Source organism: Vombatus ursinus, unplaced genomic scaffold (assembly GCF_900497805.2).
Source record: "Vombatus ursinus unplaced genomic scaffold, bare-nosed wombat genome assembly UNPS02014820.1, whole genome shotgun sequence".
Taxonomy (NCBI): domain Eukaryota; kingdom Metazoa; phylum Chordata; class Mammalia; order Diprotodontia; family Vombatidae; genus Vombatus; species Vombatus ursinus.
Window position 1 is genome coordinate 13,320,249 of NW_020954598.1, and position 14,234 is coordinate 13,334,482.

The following is a 14,234-nucleotide window of genomic DNA, read 5'->3' on the forward strand; positions in this document are numbered from 1 at the left end:
GCTACAAAAATGCAAAATTGGTTCATTAACATGTCATTGATTTATTTTGTGGTTATAATTGTTTCTCCACATAAATTCCTTCTCCAAGTCCTTGTCATTTTGTAGAGATGATCATCAGAACTCAAAGCTCTGACAGCTGTAGATAGCTCTGGTAGGTCCTACCAGATAAAGTGTTACAAGCCCACTGGTAGAACTATTTGCTCTTTGTTCTTGAAAGGGACCGTGACATCAGGAAGGTGATGCCATGACATGCAAGTGGATTGGATTTAAGTAAGAGAGGGATGTTGCAAAGTCAATAGCTTAATTTTCACCTCTGGAGCCATCTGGATCCAGTGGTAAAATATAGATCAGGACAACTACAGATGGCCCAGAATGCAGTGGGGATCCTTGGCCTTTTCAAGCAAAGGTCCTTAATAAGTCTCAGTTTGACTGAGGCAAAGCCTCTTCAGTGATTAAGGCATTTTGTTGTTTGAGCACCTGCCTTCATCAGGAAAAGTTCATCAACAAAAGGCCAGTTTGCTCGTATTAGAATTTAAAGGCCGAGGTGGCTAGCATCATATGAAAAAGGAGTATGGAACAGTGGATAGAGCACTGGGCTTAGAGTCAGGAATACCTGGATTCAAATCCCACCTTAGATACTAACTATTCAGAGGACTTAGAACAGCTAGAGGGCACAGTGCTTAGAGTACTTGACCTGGAGTAAGGAAGATCTGATTTAAAATCCAGCCTTAGACATGTACTAGCTGTGTGACCCTGGGCAAGTCACTTAATCTTGTTCACTTCAGTTTGCTCATCTGTAATATGAGCTGGAGAACAAAATGGCAAACTACTCCAGTATCTCTGCCATTAAAACCCCAAATGAGGTCATGAAGAGTAAACTAAAACAAAAACTAAACATGGCTAAAAAAACTGAAAAAAAACTATATAATTTGGGGAAAATCACTTAACCACTCTAGAGCTCAGTTTCCTTCTCTATAGCATGAGAACATTGAAATCAGCTACTTTAACATTCCTTTTCTGTCTAAATTTAGAATCCTATGAGCTCTTTCTAATAGAAAATTATAATTACAAGGCTTGAGTGTGAAGTGTGAAGCAGAAATATTAGAAGTTACATCCCCTAACTTCTTTGCAGAAGTGGAAAACTGTAAGTGGGAATATAGAGTGTACCATGAATTTTTTGTCCAAATATTTGACTTAGTTTTGATGAACATTTTTCCTCTTTTTTTATTAGAGATAGATCATTGTAGGGGAGGGGTGCATTGGCTAAGAGAGAATATGTAAAAATAAAACATTAATAAAATTATTTTTAAAAGATATCTTGCTACATCTTTTTGTGATTATTATAGTCATATACAATAGATATCTTTTGCTCTATACATACACACTCACACACACACACACACACCTCTTCCCTTCTGTCATCCCTTCCCTAATCTTTTTCCATATTCCTCCCAATTTGTAATTGTCCATGGTAGAATATTTCCTGTTGGAAACACCCAACCTTATGTTGTACTCACCTGAGTCTCATTAACTAGTTCCTAGTGTCTCCCAGACTGACTTACCCCAAAGGTTTTATATGTGTGTGTGTGTGTGTGTGTGTGTGTGTGTGTATGTGTATTTTACCTAGGACTTGGCTCTTCATTTGAATTGCAGCATGCCACTAATATTTGGAAAATACCAGCCTAGTGCCCCCATTCCAAAGAGGATGAGATAAGAGCCTAGTATAACCTGGGTGTGCCAAGTCCAGAGAACAGCTTCTCACAAGATCATTAATCTCCGTTCATCACCTACTGCATATAAAATCTGAGACTCACTTGAATATTGGTGTTGTCAGATACAATGATGCCAGAAATGACCATACTGAAGAAATCAAGGTAATCTGATGTATCACATACCCCAATAATTGTGAATCCATTTTAAGATCTTTCCCATGACAATAGTTTGGCTTGTTGAATTGAATTTGTTGGTTCTTCAGGGTTAAAAAGAATATGACTCGTGAGTATCAGAAACTAGAATCCTAAAAGCATAATCCCTCACAGTACAGTCAGGGTGAAGCATCTAATGGAAGCTATCCATTGCCTTCATCAAGTCCCTTGCTTGTTCACATGTTAGACAAGGTCAATTTATTTAAGTGGCATATTTCTTCCTTAAAGCCTAGCAATTGGTCAAAATGTTAATCAGAATTATCCCATAGAATTACAATAGGAGACACTCTAGGCCCACAATTGTGATGGAATTTGAAGGAGTTCACTATCTAGTATAAAGGATATTGAATGTGGTGGTTTTGAATACATTATTTATTCTAAATGACTTATTGATGACCTTATAACTCATGAGTGGTGAAGCATAGCAAAGCCATGAGTGACTTATGAAAGGTCATCCATTACAAGTAGAAATGAATAATGTATAAACCTTATTGCAAATTTAGTTAATACAATAGTGATTGTTTATACATGCATTCTCTTTACTTTAACCTTACCATTTAGGTTAGAAATAAAGCATACTTTCCTCCCTCCCCGCTTTTTACTGGGAGTAAAAGAAATGTGCCTTTTGTTTATGCCTCCCACCAGATCCATAGAATAAAAATGTATTGAACGTATTGAAACCCAAGGTCCTACCTTCCAAGGAGAAAGGGAAAAATAATAGTGAATTCTCTTAATAATTACCCAACCATTGCATCAATCCCTTACTTTTATCTAAGTTTCATAATGGTCCAGTTTATTTCTCTTTTTTTCATCACAATCCTCAATCAATGGAGCAAGTTCCATTTTTTGCTGTGGTTCTGATGTATGTCACAGCTCACGTTGGCCTCTGGTCTCCTGCAGAGGCCTCTTGGAACTTTTACAAAGATACTGATTTAGCCATATCTCCCTTGATGCTCCAAGAAGTTCACTACTGGGCCCTATCTCTTGCTCATGTTCTAACTGGCCACAGACAGGTTCTGATTTCAAGGTCTCAAGTTGCCACGATTATCTCATATCTAGAGTATTATGTTAAATTCGGGATTCTAAATTTTAGAGGACATGAGGAGTAATAATAATAATAGTGATAATGATAACAATAGTATTTATGTAGCACTTACTATGTACCAGATACTGTGCTAAGTGCTTTACAATTTTTATCTTATTCAGCTAAACTCTAGGTGGTAGGTACTATTATTATCACCATTTTACAGATTAGGAAATTTAGCCAAACATAGGCTAAATGATTTGCCCAAGGTCACACAGCTAGTGTATGTCTTTGAATGAATTTGAATTCAGGTCTTTCTGAGCCCAGGCCCAGCTCTCTATCCATTCCACCACTACCTGCACCCCACTCAGACAAGCTTGTCCATATCCAAAAGACAGCAACCAGGACAGTGAGGCCAATTAAAATAATGATCAGTTAGAATTAAGATTAGATTAGGCTCTTGAAATATTTATTCTGGGGAAGGATAGATGTGGTTGGGACAGAGGGAGTGAAAATTGTCTTCAAATATTTGGAAGGTCCTTGTTAGGATCTTTAGAGTCATTCTTCTTGTGGAATTAGTTAAGCAGACATCAGTTCAATATAATGAAATTTTTCTGAACTGTCAGACTTGCAACAAAATGGAATTGATTGTCTCTTAAGTACAGTGAGCTTCCTTTCATTTGAGGACTTGAAGTAGAAACTTGATGACCACTTGTCAGAATGATTTAGAAAGTGTTTATATTTTGTATAGGCATAAGACTAGATACCCTCCAAGCCACTGTCCAGCTCTAAATCCATGATCCTTTGATCCCTGCTAACTCTGTGGATTTAAGAGAAGACAATAATTCATCACATCACGTCTCATGGTTTCCCAGCATCATCAATTAATATATCTGTGTGGAAATAGGGAAAACTAGAGGTTGTAGCTGTGAACTGCAGGATGTTAAGCTTTTTAACTCCTATTCAGTCATCATCAAAACTGAATTAGCATCATGAAAATCTTATCTCACCCAAGATCTTCTAGTTTCATATGCAGAATAAAATCCATAGGGAGAACAATTAAATCTGGGTAAAAGAGAGAGAGAGATGAAAAGGATCAATGTTAATGGTAATATTATATTATAATTTACATATCATATTATTGTATTATATATTATTTCATTACATATATTAAAATTATAATATTATGCAACACACAATTTCCAAAATACAATAGCCTGATATTTACTGACCTACTTCCAATCACCGTTCAACAAAGTTGTATTAGTTATAACTTGAGGGACTGCCGGGAAGCACCAAACTTCTCAGATCTGTAGTTAAGACTCAAAGCTATTTTTCATCTTCTTTGCCTGGCTTGATGTATGCAAAATAGTTGCAGCAGATTGCTATCAACTCATTCAAGGGCAAAAAAAAAAAAAAAACAACTATTTGATGGAGGTCTTCACCACACATACACATGCACACATGTGGTTGAGTGCACACACTCATTTTCTGTAATTGTAGATCTGAATCAGAGATATGACAGGCTTTCTGTGATTCCAATCTGGGGTGTAGAATAATGTGCAAATTGCTCAAGATGAAAGATAATTTGAAAATCATTCAGATAGGGGACAACACAGACACTGAGAAGGATAGCTTTGAGAGTGATTGATTAGGACCAAGGGCTTTGAAGGCTGATAAAAAGGTCAGAAACCATACCTTCCCCATCCAGTGCTAGCAAATAGGCAATCATTAGTTATTAGCACTCCTATTTGTAAGTTCTAAATATTAGGCATTGAATAGTAAAAGTTAACACCTAACCAGTTCTAAAAATTTATAACAACAGATGGTCTGCAAGTGAAGACCCATACCTACTTTCAGCATCTGCCAATTAAATAAGTCATATCTTCCCCATGTTATTGGAAATGTCTATGTAGCCCATCAAATGCTGCAAACATATACATTCCGACTTCAGCTTATGCTATGAGAAGTACATATCTATGGACTCATGCATCCTTGAAAGTTTTTACTGTTTACCTTTTGTTTGGTTGGCCCTTTCCATTCACTTCAACAATTATTTTACCATCTGGTGGCATTCTTTCTAGGTATGATTGTCCCTTTAGTCCTAGGGGTATGTTTTAGTCATCAGCAATATGATTGTCATTAATTAACATTTATCGACTGCCTTATGGCAGGACTTGGACTGTTAGGTTATGTTCTCTCTGAGGAGTTTTACATAAAAGATTTTGATCTGCCCTGCCTTTGAAGAGTTTGTGAAATGGTTGTTAGTCCCCTACCCTCACCAAAAAAAAATTGTCATATTTCTTTAGATTTTATATTAATTTGTCTGTTTGCTTGCTACTTCACCATGGAATGCAAACTTGTTAAGGCGAGAAGTATTTTGTTTTGGTTTTGTGACCCTACTGGTTAATGCAGCAAGTGACATATAATATGTACCTAATCAATGCTTATTGAATCAATAAGCTATCTTTAGTCAATTAACTGTTTGTATTATGATGTCATATTTAAATGACAGAATCAAAGGTGAAAGGAAGCTAGAGATCATCTAGTTCAATCTTAAGCAGGAATACTTTTACATCTTTACATGTGGTCATGAAGTTTCCACTTGAAGACCTCCAGAAATGAGAAATTCAGTATTATTTAGGAACCCTATTTGATCTTTGGAGAGCTCTAATTACTAGTAAAGTTTTTTTTTTCTTCATATTAAGACAAAATTTGCTCCCTCTGAAAACTCCATACAGTGTTATAAGTCTCACTCACCAAAGCCAAGCAAAACAAATTTAATCTGCCCTATTCATGAAAAGAAAAGACACCTCTAGAATGGGAATTGCTTATATGTTGATATTAAACCATTAATGAGTACTCATTGAGATTAACTATTTGATCAGTTTCATAGATAATGGTAATATAACCTAGGCAACATTTTTCTGTCTTTCCTACAAAAGCAGCATGAGATCATTTATCAAATCTTTGCTTAAATAGATAAATTATATCTGCAAGGCTACTCCAATTCAACAAGTACTTTTACTAAAAAGTTGGTACAAGGTTAGTTATTCTTGATGAAGTCATGTTGATTGTGACTGAGAGGAACAATTACTGATAACCAATGATTTGGGGAGATACAGAGTTCCATGCCCCTTTTTCTAAAGTCCTAATTTTAAAAGTTCAGTGTCTTGGGGTAGCTAGGTGGCACAGTTGGTAGAGCACTGGCCCTAAAGTCAGGAGGACCTGAGTTCAAATTTGACCTCAGACCAAACACTTGACACTTACTAGCTGTGTGACCCTGGGCAAGTCACTTAACCCCACCTGCCTAAAAAAAAAAAAACATTCAGTGTCTGATAATGAGATTGAATTAACTTCTTCTTTATCTGACTCAACTCAACCACAGTAGGAATATCTAATCCTTCAATTAAGTTTGGGTGGAGACAGATCCTTTTGTCTAGATAGCCCAAGGCTGGGGGTGGTCTGAGAATAGAGATATAGTTTCTCTGTCCAAGAGTGACATGATGTCACTTTCAGCCCCTCATTTTAATATAGCTGACCTCCTCTTGGGTTAATGAATCAGAGTCGATTGCCACTCCTCTTTCAAAAAAAAATATAAGCTCTGAGCCCTCTGCTGTGATTGTCTTTGATCTAAGAGAGAAGGCCAAATGACCATCCTTTTATTGTACTTACAATACTGTACTGACCTTATTAATAAAATGATTAAATTACCCAGAAACTATGTCTCTTGAATCTTTTTAATTGCCACAGACCCCTTTTCTAAATATTCATTAACCCCATTTTTTCCAAAACAGCCTAGATAGGGACAAAGCGAACTAGAGAAATAAGATTTGGCACACTATTCTACAATTAGACCCAGCCCAAGTCCAGAGCCTTGAGTGCTTGACCACAGGCTCTATGTGTTAAGTCCATGGTTACATCTGATTTCATAACAGATGACATGAGAGGCACCCTGGGCAACAGAAAGGGCACTGCATTTGGAGTCAGTGGTACTGAATTTGAATCCATGTTCTGCCACTTAACCCTCTGCGGGATATTAGGCATGTCACAACCTTTCTGTACCTCACTTTCCTCATCCATAAAGCGAATAAACTGGACTGCACAATGTCTGAGGGTCTTTCAAGATCCAAGTTTATAATCCTATTGCCCATCGACATATTACATTGGAAGAGTCTAGATTATTTTGTGTGAGAAGATTTATATCAAAAATGATTAAAATGGCCTGCCTTGGGTAGCACAATTAAAAAACAAAAACAAAAAGAAAAACCATGCTAATAAATGTGAAATATTTACTGTCTTAAACACCTATTTTTTTTCCTGCTCCTATAATAAAAAGAGGCATAGTCTCAGTAATTAAAATACTCACAAATCAAAGCCAAGCAAGAACTTCTAAAAGGTGCTTGAAAGAAATCTCTGGAGTTAATTCAGTAAATGGAAGCATTGACTGTAATCATTTTTTCTCTTCTAATATAAGGAGTGTTTTGAGTCCATCAACATCATACGTATGAAGAGTTTCCAGTGGTACGTGTAAGGGAAACGCTGTTCCCTTTATAGAGTTCTTGACCCCCAATAGACATCTATAAGGTAGATAATCCTCTTGCCTCAGGCCAATAGATACACACTTCAATTATTTTGTTCTTGGGAAATTGTCTCATACCCCTTGAAACCTATCTCAGTTATGAGAGTTTAAATACATGGAGAGTCTGTATAATTACTTTTCCCTCATTCAGTCTGATGTCTTCTAATACTACTAAAGTTGCTTTTACTTGCTTTCAATTACAATGTTGTGGTTCAAGTGATGCAGTGCAGTGTGCCCTATTGCCATAATGTTCAGGCATTTCACAAATTCACTCAGCGTTTATATTGACATTGCTGTAGGGTGAGTAAGCTTGACTCCATGTTCTGTTTGCAAAGTAAAAACACTCCTTGTCTTGGAAAGACAAAATCCAGATTTCCCAGTAAACCTCTATTAGGCCCAATTTACTTTGATTACTTTAAAAGTTAATTCCTTTGTAAAAGAAGGAGTCACCCAATTTTCTAGGAAGGTTCTGATTAAGCTAATTCTTGATACTACTACCTATTCTTTTTTTAAATAGTATTTTTTTCCAATTACATGTAAAGAAAGTTTTTAACATTCACTTTTGCAAGATTTACTACCTTTTCTTGATACTACTGCCTAGACCCAAGGTTAACAAACTACCATCCAAGGGGTAAATCTGACTCTGACTGTTTTTGTACTTAGCTAAATTTTTTTTTAACATTTTAAATAAAATTTTACTGTTTTACACACACACACACACACACAATTATTTGCTTTCTTGCCATGTACAAAACAGGTGAGAGCCTTTGGCACACAGGCCTTGATTTGCTGATTCATGATCTAGACATTCAGCAAAATGTATGTTATCAGTATATCAGCATTTTTGGGCACTTTCTACATGCACAATGTGTATAGTTCTGAATTCATTATCTCCACCTCCCTGCCCCAAATCCTCCCCTCTTCCCAACTTCCCTGTTACTTGGCAAGGGCACCACTATTTTCCCATTCACCCAAACTCACAATATAGATAACATTTTTGACTCCTCATTCTATCTCACCCTGCCAACCTATGCTCAATCTGTTGCCAAGTCCTCTTGATTCTACCTCTTTTACATACCCTCTTCCTTCCCCAGACACTGCCAACATCCTGGTATAAATCCTTATCAGCAAACACTTGGACTATTGAAAGAGCCTGTTAATTGGTGTCTCTACCTTGATTCTCTCTGCACAAGTCATTCTTCCAGTTGGGTGTCAAATTGATCTTCAAATATGCAGGTTTGACCATGTCATACCCCTATTCAACAAACCCCACTGACTGCCTATTACCTCCTGGATCAATATAAAAACCACCACAATTTAAAGACCTTCCTAACTTGGCCTCTTTCTACCCTTCCAGACTTCTAACACCTGACTCCCCATTCACACACGCTCTTATTCAATTGATAATCTTCCCTGCTGTTTCTTGCACAAGACATTCCATCTCTGATCTCTGTGCATTTTCACTGGCTGTTCCTGATGCATGGGATGCTCTATTTCCTCATTTCTTTCTGCTGACCTCCCTGGCTTCCTTCAACTCTTAATTAGAATCACATTTTCTGTAAGAAAATGCTTCCTGATCTTCCTTAGTGCTAATGCCTTCCCTCTGAATCTCCAATTTATCATATAGTTAGCTATATATGGAAATGGATATAGATGATAAGTTGGACGTAAACTTAGAGGGAAATATATGTGTACAGATGTGCATACATATATGTACATATGTGTGTGTATATGTATGTACACAATATATAGTAGGAGATACATGTGTAATATATGCATTTACATATATTCATATATCATATACATACATATATATATATAAGCACATGTGTATCTCTCCCATTAGATGGTGAACACTTTAAGAGAAGAGATTTATTTTTTCACATCTTATAGAGATTAGCATAGCACTTGGAACACAGTAAATGCTTAATAAATGCTGGTTTAAGAGGTAGCACAGTGGGCATGGGAATCAGGAAAATTCATCTTTATAAGTTCAAATCTGGCCTCAGACACTTACTAGCTTTGTGTCACTGGGCAAATCAATTAACCCTGTTTATTTCAGTTTCTCATCTGTTTAAAAAAAAAAGAGCTGTTCCTGGTGGATGTTTTTGCATTCATTCATTCATAGTAGTGGACAATAATTCCTTATAGCTGCATAGCACTTCAAGGTTAAAATAAATCTGAGAAGTCCTTTCTTATTGTTATTGCATTTGAGAGCCACAGCAGCTTGGTGTCATAGTGGATTGAGTGCTAGGCCTTAAGTTAGGAAGACTTGAGTGCAAATCTGACCCCAGATATTTACTAGCTGTGTGACAACTCTGGGCAAGTCCCTTAACCCTGTTTGCCTCAGGTTCTTCATCTGCAAAATGAGATGGAGAAAGCAATGGCAACCCACTCCAGCATTTTTGCAAAGAAAGTTCCAAGAAGTGGTCATAGGGAGTTGGAGATGACTGAACAAAAAATAACAACTTGTAGGAAATATATAAGTACTGAAATAGCTGGGAATTGTAGGGGTTGATAAATATAGGTTACACCTAAAATTAAACAGGAGGAGAAAAGGCTGGATTAAGAAAATAATGAGCAATTCTTTTTTAAACAAAAAAAAAATTCATTGGTATGTATTTTTTATCGTATATATTTTTGTCTTTATTTTCTTCTACCTCCTCCAAAACAATTTTTCCTTGTTGAAAGAAAAAAGGTCAATTAGCTAGCATTTATATAGTACTTTAAGGTTTCCAAAGTATTTTACATACTATCTTATTTTTTAAAAGAATTTAAAAGAAAAAAAGTATTAAAAATAATGAAAGTATTCAAAAGGTCTAACTGATGTATAAACAGTGTTCCCTCTCTTTAGTTTCCTGTCCCTGCAAAACAGCAAGAGTCAATGTCTTCCCATATTTATTCCTTAGAGGCAAGCAATTCCATAACACTGTTCCAATAATTTTATTTTTCTTTCTATTTGCATTGTTGTACCAATTGTGTATGTTGTTTTCATTTGTTCTGTTTACTTCACTTTGCATCACTTCATATGCAATGTCTCCCAATTCTCCTCTTTATTGATCAAATTCATTTTTTCATCAAATATTTATTTATTTATATTTGGTAAATATTTTTGGTGAAATTATTTTTTCTGATTACATGTAAAGATAGTTTTCAACATTCATTTTTATAAGATTTTGAGTTTCAATTTCCCCCCTTCCTCCCCTCCATCCCCTCCCCAAGATGGCAAGCAATCTGATATAGTTCATACATGTGCAATCATGTAAACATATTTCCATATTTGTCATGTTACAAAAGAAAAAACAGAACAAAAGAGAAAAGCCACCAAAAAAAAAGTGAAAATAGTATGCTCCAATCTGCATTCAGATTCCATAGTTCTTTCTCAGGATGTGGATAGCGTTTTCAATCATGAGTCTTTTGGAGTCGTCTTGGATCATTGTATTGCTGAGAAGAGCTAAGTCAGTCTTAGATGATCATTGCACAATGTTGCTATTGCTATGTACAATATTCTCCTGGTTCTGCTCACTTCACTCAGCATCAGTCCATATAAGTCTTTCCAAGTTTTTTTCTGAAATCCACCTGCTCGTCATTTTTGTAGCACAATAGTATTCCATTATATATTTTCCCTTTTTCCACATTCATTATTTTTTTATTATGATAATGTTCCATTACATTCATGCACCCCAATTTGTTTAGCAGCTTAGCTGTTGGGATCAGTCAATGGGCATCCACTTCATAAAATTTTTTTTTAATGACTCCAATTTTGTCCATGAAAGAAAAGCCCATATTTTTATACCAATATTTCAGAGATATTATTTGACTGGAAGTCATTGAACATTCATGTCTATGAAAAATTGATGATCATCACCTAAAGGACATTTAAAAAGTCAATAATGGAGTCTTCAACTGCTTTAACTAAGATTTGAATTATTCTCTGTCATTAGGCTGGGTATCTCCATTTTGAATCTGCTTTTCTGTTTGATTTACAACTTTGCTTTTGTACTGACAAGAATGTTGACTTTTGAATGTGAAGAACTGGGTTTAAATCTCAGTTTCCACATTTAATCTATGTGAGAATAGGCAGAATATAGCTTCTCTGAACCTGATTTTCCTCAACTATAAAATATGGATATACTTTTGCCATCCACCTCTGATGTTTTCTTTGAGGACAGTGCTATATAAGCAGCCTTAAAGCGCCATATAAAATATTATTTTTAAACAGACTGCTGCCACAATTTTACAGAATCTAATTATTACATAACTAACAACCTTGTTATTTTGCTTCATAGATACTCCACTGGGAAGGTCACATTCACATTGCTTTTTCCAGTTAGTAATCATGGGGATATGCATTTAAGGAAAACACATCTTATCTGATGCTCCTAGACTATCACCCAAACAGTTAACCAACATCTGTCCTCTCGGTCTAGGTAGAACAGGAAAATAGCAAGGTCATTAGGTAAGTGTTTTCTTCTTCACTTTACAAATGAAGAAACAGAGAAAAGTCTTAGGACTTTGTCAAAGTCAAAGATCTTGAAAGGGCTAGAATAAGAGCAGGAAAATCCAAATTGAAACTCAGGGTCCTCTCACTCCAGTCCCTCAGTGTTCTCTTCCATGCTTCTTCTTACAGAATACCAAAGAATAGCATTACCTAAGTCATTTCACAAGCAAGAAGCTATCCAAAATCAACAGGAGTACCAGGCATTGTGGGTAAAGTTATCATGATAACATTGAACTAATTATTTAGAAAGTATCCTCATCTTCAAAGATATATTCATAAGTTATCATTAGAGCATTTCTCAAACTAATTACCTGTTGCTTCTTTGGAATATTTACTGTGATTTAAAGTTTGACAGTAAGTATGGAAATTTTAGAAACAAAAGCAATGCCTTTTAAATCTCTTTGAATTGAGATATTACTATTAATAACTTGTTTTATTCATCACTCAGCATTTATTTAAATTGTTCACAAAGCTTGATAAACTAATTAAAATTAATGGAATTTAGAGAATGCACTGAGGAGCAGATGTCAATGGCAACTGCATGTGGCTAAATCATGCCTTACAACAAAGCCTAGAAACTGGGAGTAAATGCTTCATTTGGATTCTGGATTTTCTGAGTACTGCATTCATCCAAGTTTTATACATGGGATGTGGGACACAAGGAGTGGAGGGAAAGAATAAAATTGGTCATTTTGCAGCTAAGGAAAAGTCCCTTCTAATTTTGCTTGTCTATAGGTGTTCAAATATGTATATAATATGTGATGAAATTCCTTTTCCACTAAATGTCAAAATAGCTGCCAATGAACATGGTGGCTCAGAATCAAAAGGAGGAGGGAGTGTGGACAATATTTTCCTTGAGAAATTTCAAATCTTCTTTAATGACAGACCTCCCTGAAACCAAGACCCATCTTTCCAGCAAGAATTTGCTCTCAGTTTTGCATGTAAATCATGGAATAATATAGATTCCAAAGAACTAAAAATGTGTATTATCCAGAGGTCAATGGAAAGGTGCACATGGAGTGTGAGAAGGCTACAATGCAGTACAGAGAGAACTCTAAAAAAGGAATGGAGTAAAAAAAAAAATTATAGTTTATTATTGTGAAACAAAAATGAAAACATAAGAAGATACACTACTCCTATGGTGAGCTCAAGGGATAAATGATGGATGCTTCATGTACTACACTGATATCCTTATTATGTTAAGAGAAAATGAAGGAGAGACACTTCTAGGAGCCAATATGGCAGAGTAAATAGTAAATCACTGCAATTATCCCATACTCACCTGCAAATAGCCATAAAAAGAGCCAAAATAAATCCTAGAACAGCAGAACTAGCAAAAAGATGGGATGAAACAATCTTTTAGCCTAGGAAACTTGGAGGATTAGCAAGAAAGGTCCATCTCACTCAGATGAAAAAGCAGCACAGCTCATCACGGGAAGCATCCAAGCAAGCCAACAGCAAGCCCCACCTCTGCAAACCAGTGGGAGATTCTGAGCCCAAGTGTGGTGGAACAGGCAAATGCCAACACCAGGACCTCCTCCCACCTGCCTTGGCAAAGCTAGGGAAATTGGCAGACTCCCACTTGGAGAGCCACCACATGCTTTAGAATAGCCCTGGGCAAACAGTAATCATCCAGCAGCCAGACCTCTGCATGCTCTTGCACAGGCCCAGGTAGACACCAATCCTATTGGTGCCTAAAAAACAGGCATCTGCCAGCCAGCACTGGCCCACCACACTTCTTCATAGCCCTGGGCAAACAGGCAGCCTTTGGAGGCTTGACTTCTATGTGCTTCAATGTAGCTAGTGGGAAATGCAAAAACATCTCACCATGCCTCAGCATGCACTAGAAACCACCACTAGGACCCCACTCAGCAACAGGCAAGTTTCCAGATCCCTATATCCTCCAGCAACACCAACCAACCCCCACCCCATGCCCTTAGTGCAGCACCAGACAATAGGGTCCCCCTTAGGCCTCAAGGCAACATCAGTGCAGCAGCAGGTAAACAGCCAGGTCCTGCAGGCACTAGCACAAGAAGCCAGAGACAGTATCCCTGCCACCCTTGGAGCAGAGATCAAATTTAATAGAAAGGAAATAGGCAAAAAAGAGGATGAACAGAAAAAAACAACAAAAAAAATTTGATAATTGAAAGTTATTATGGTGACAGGGAAGACTAAGACACAAACTCAGAAGAGGACAATAAT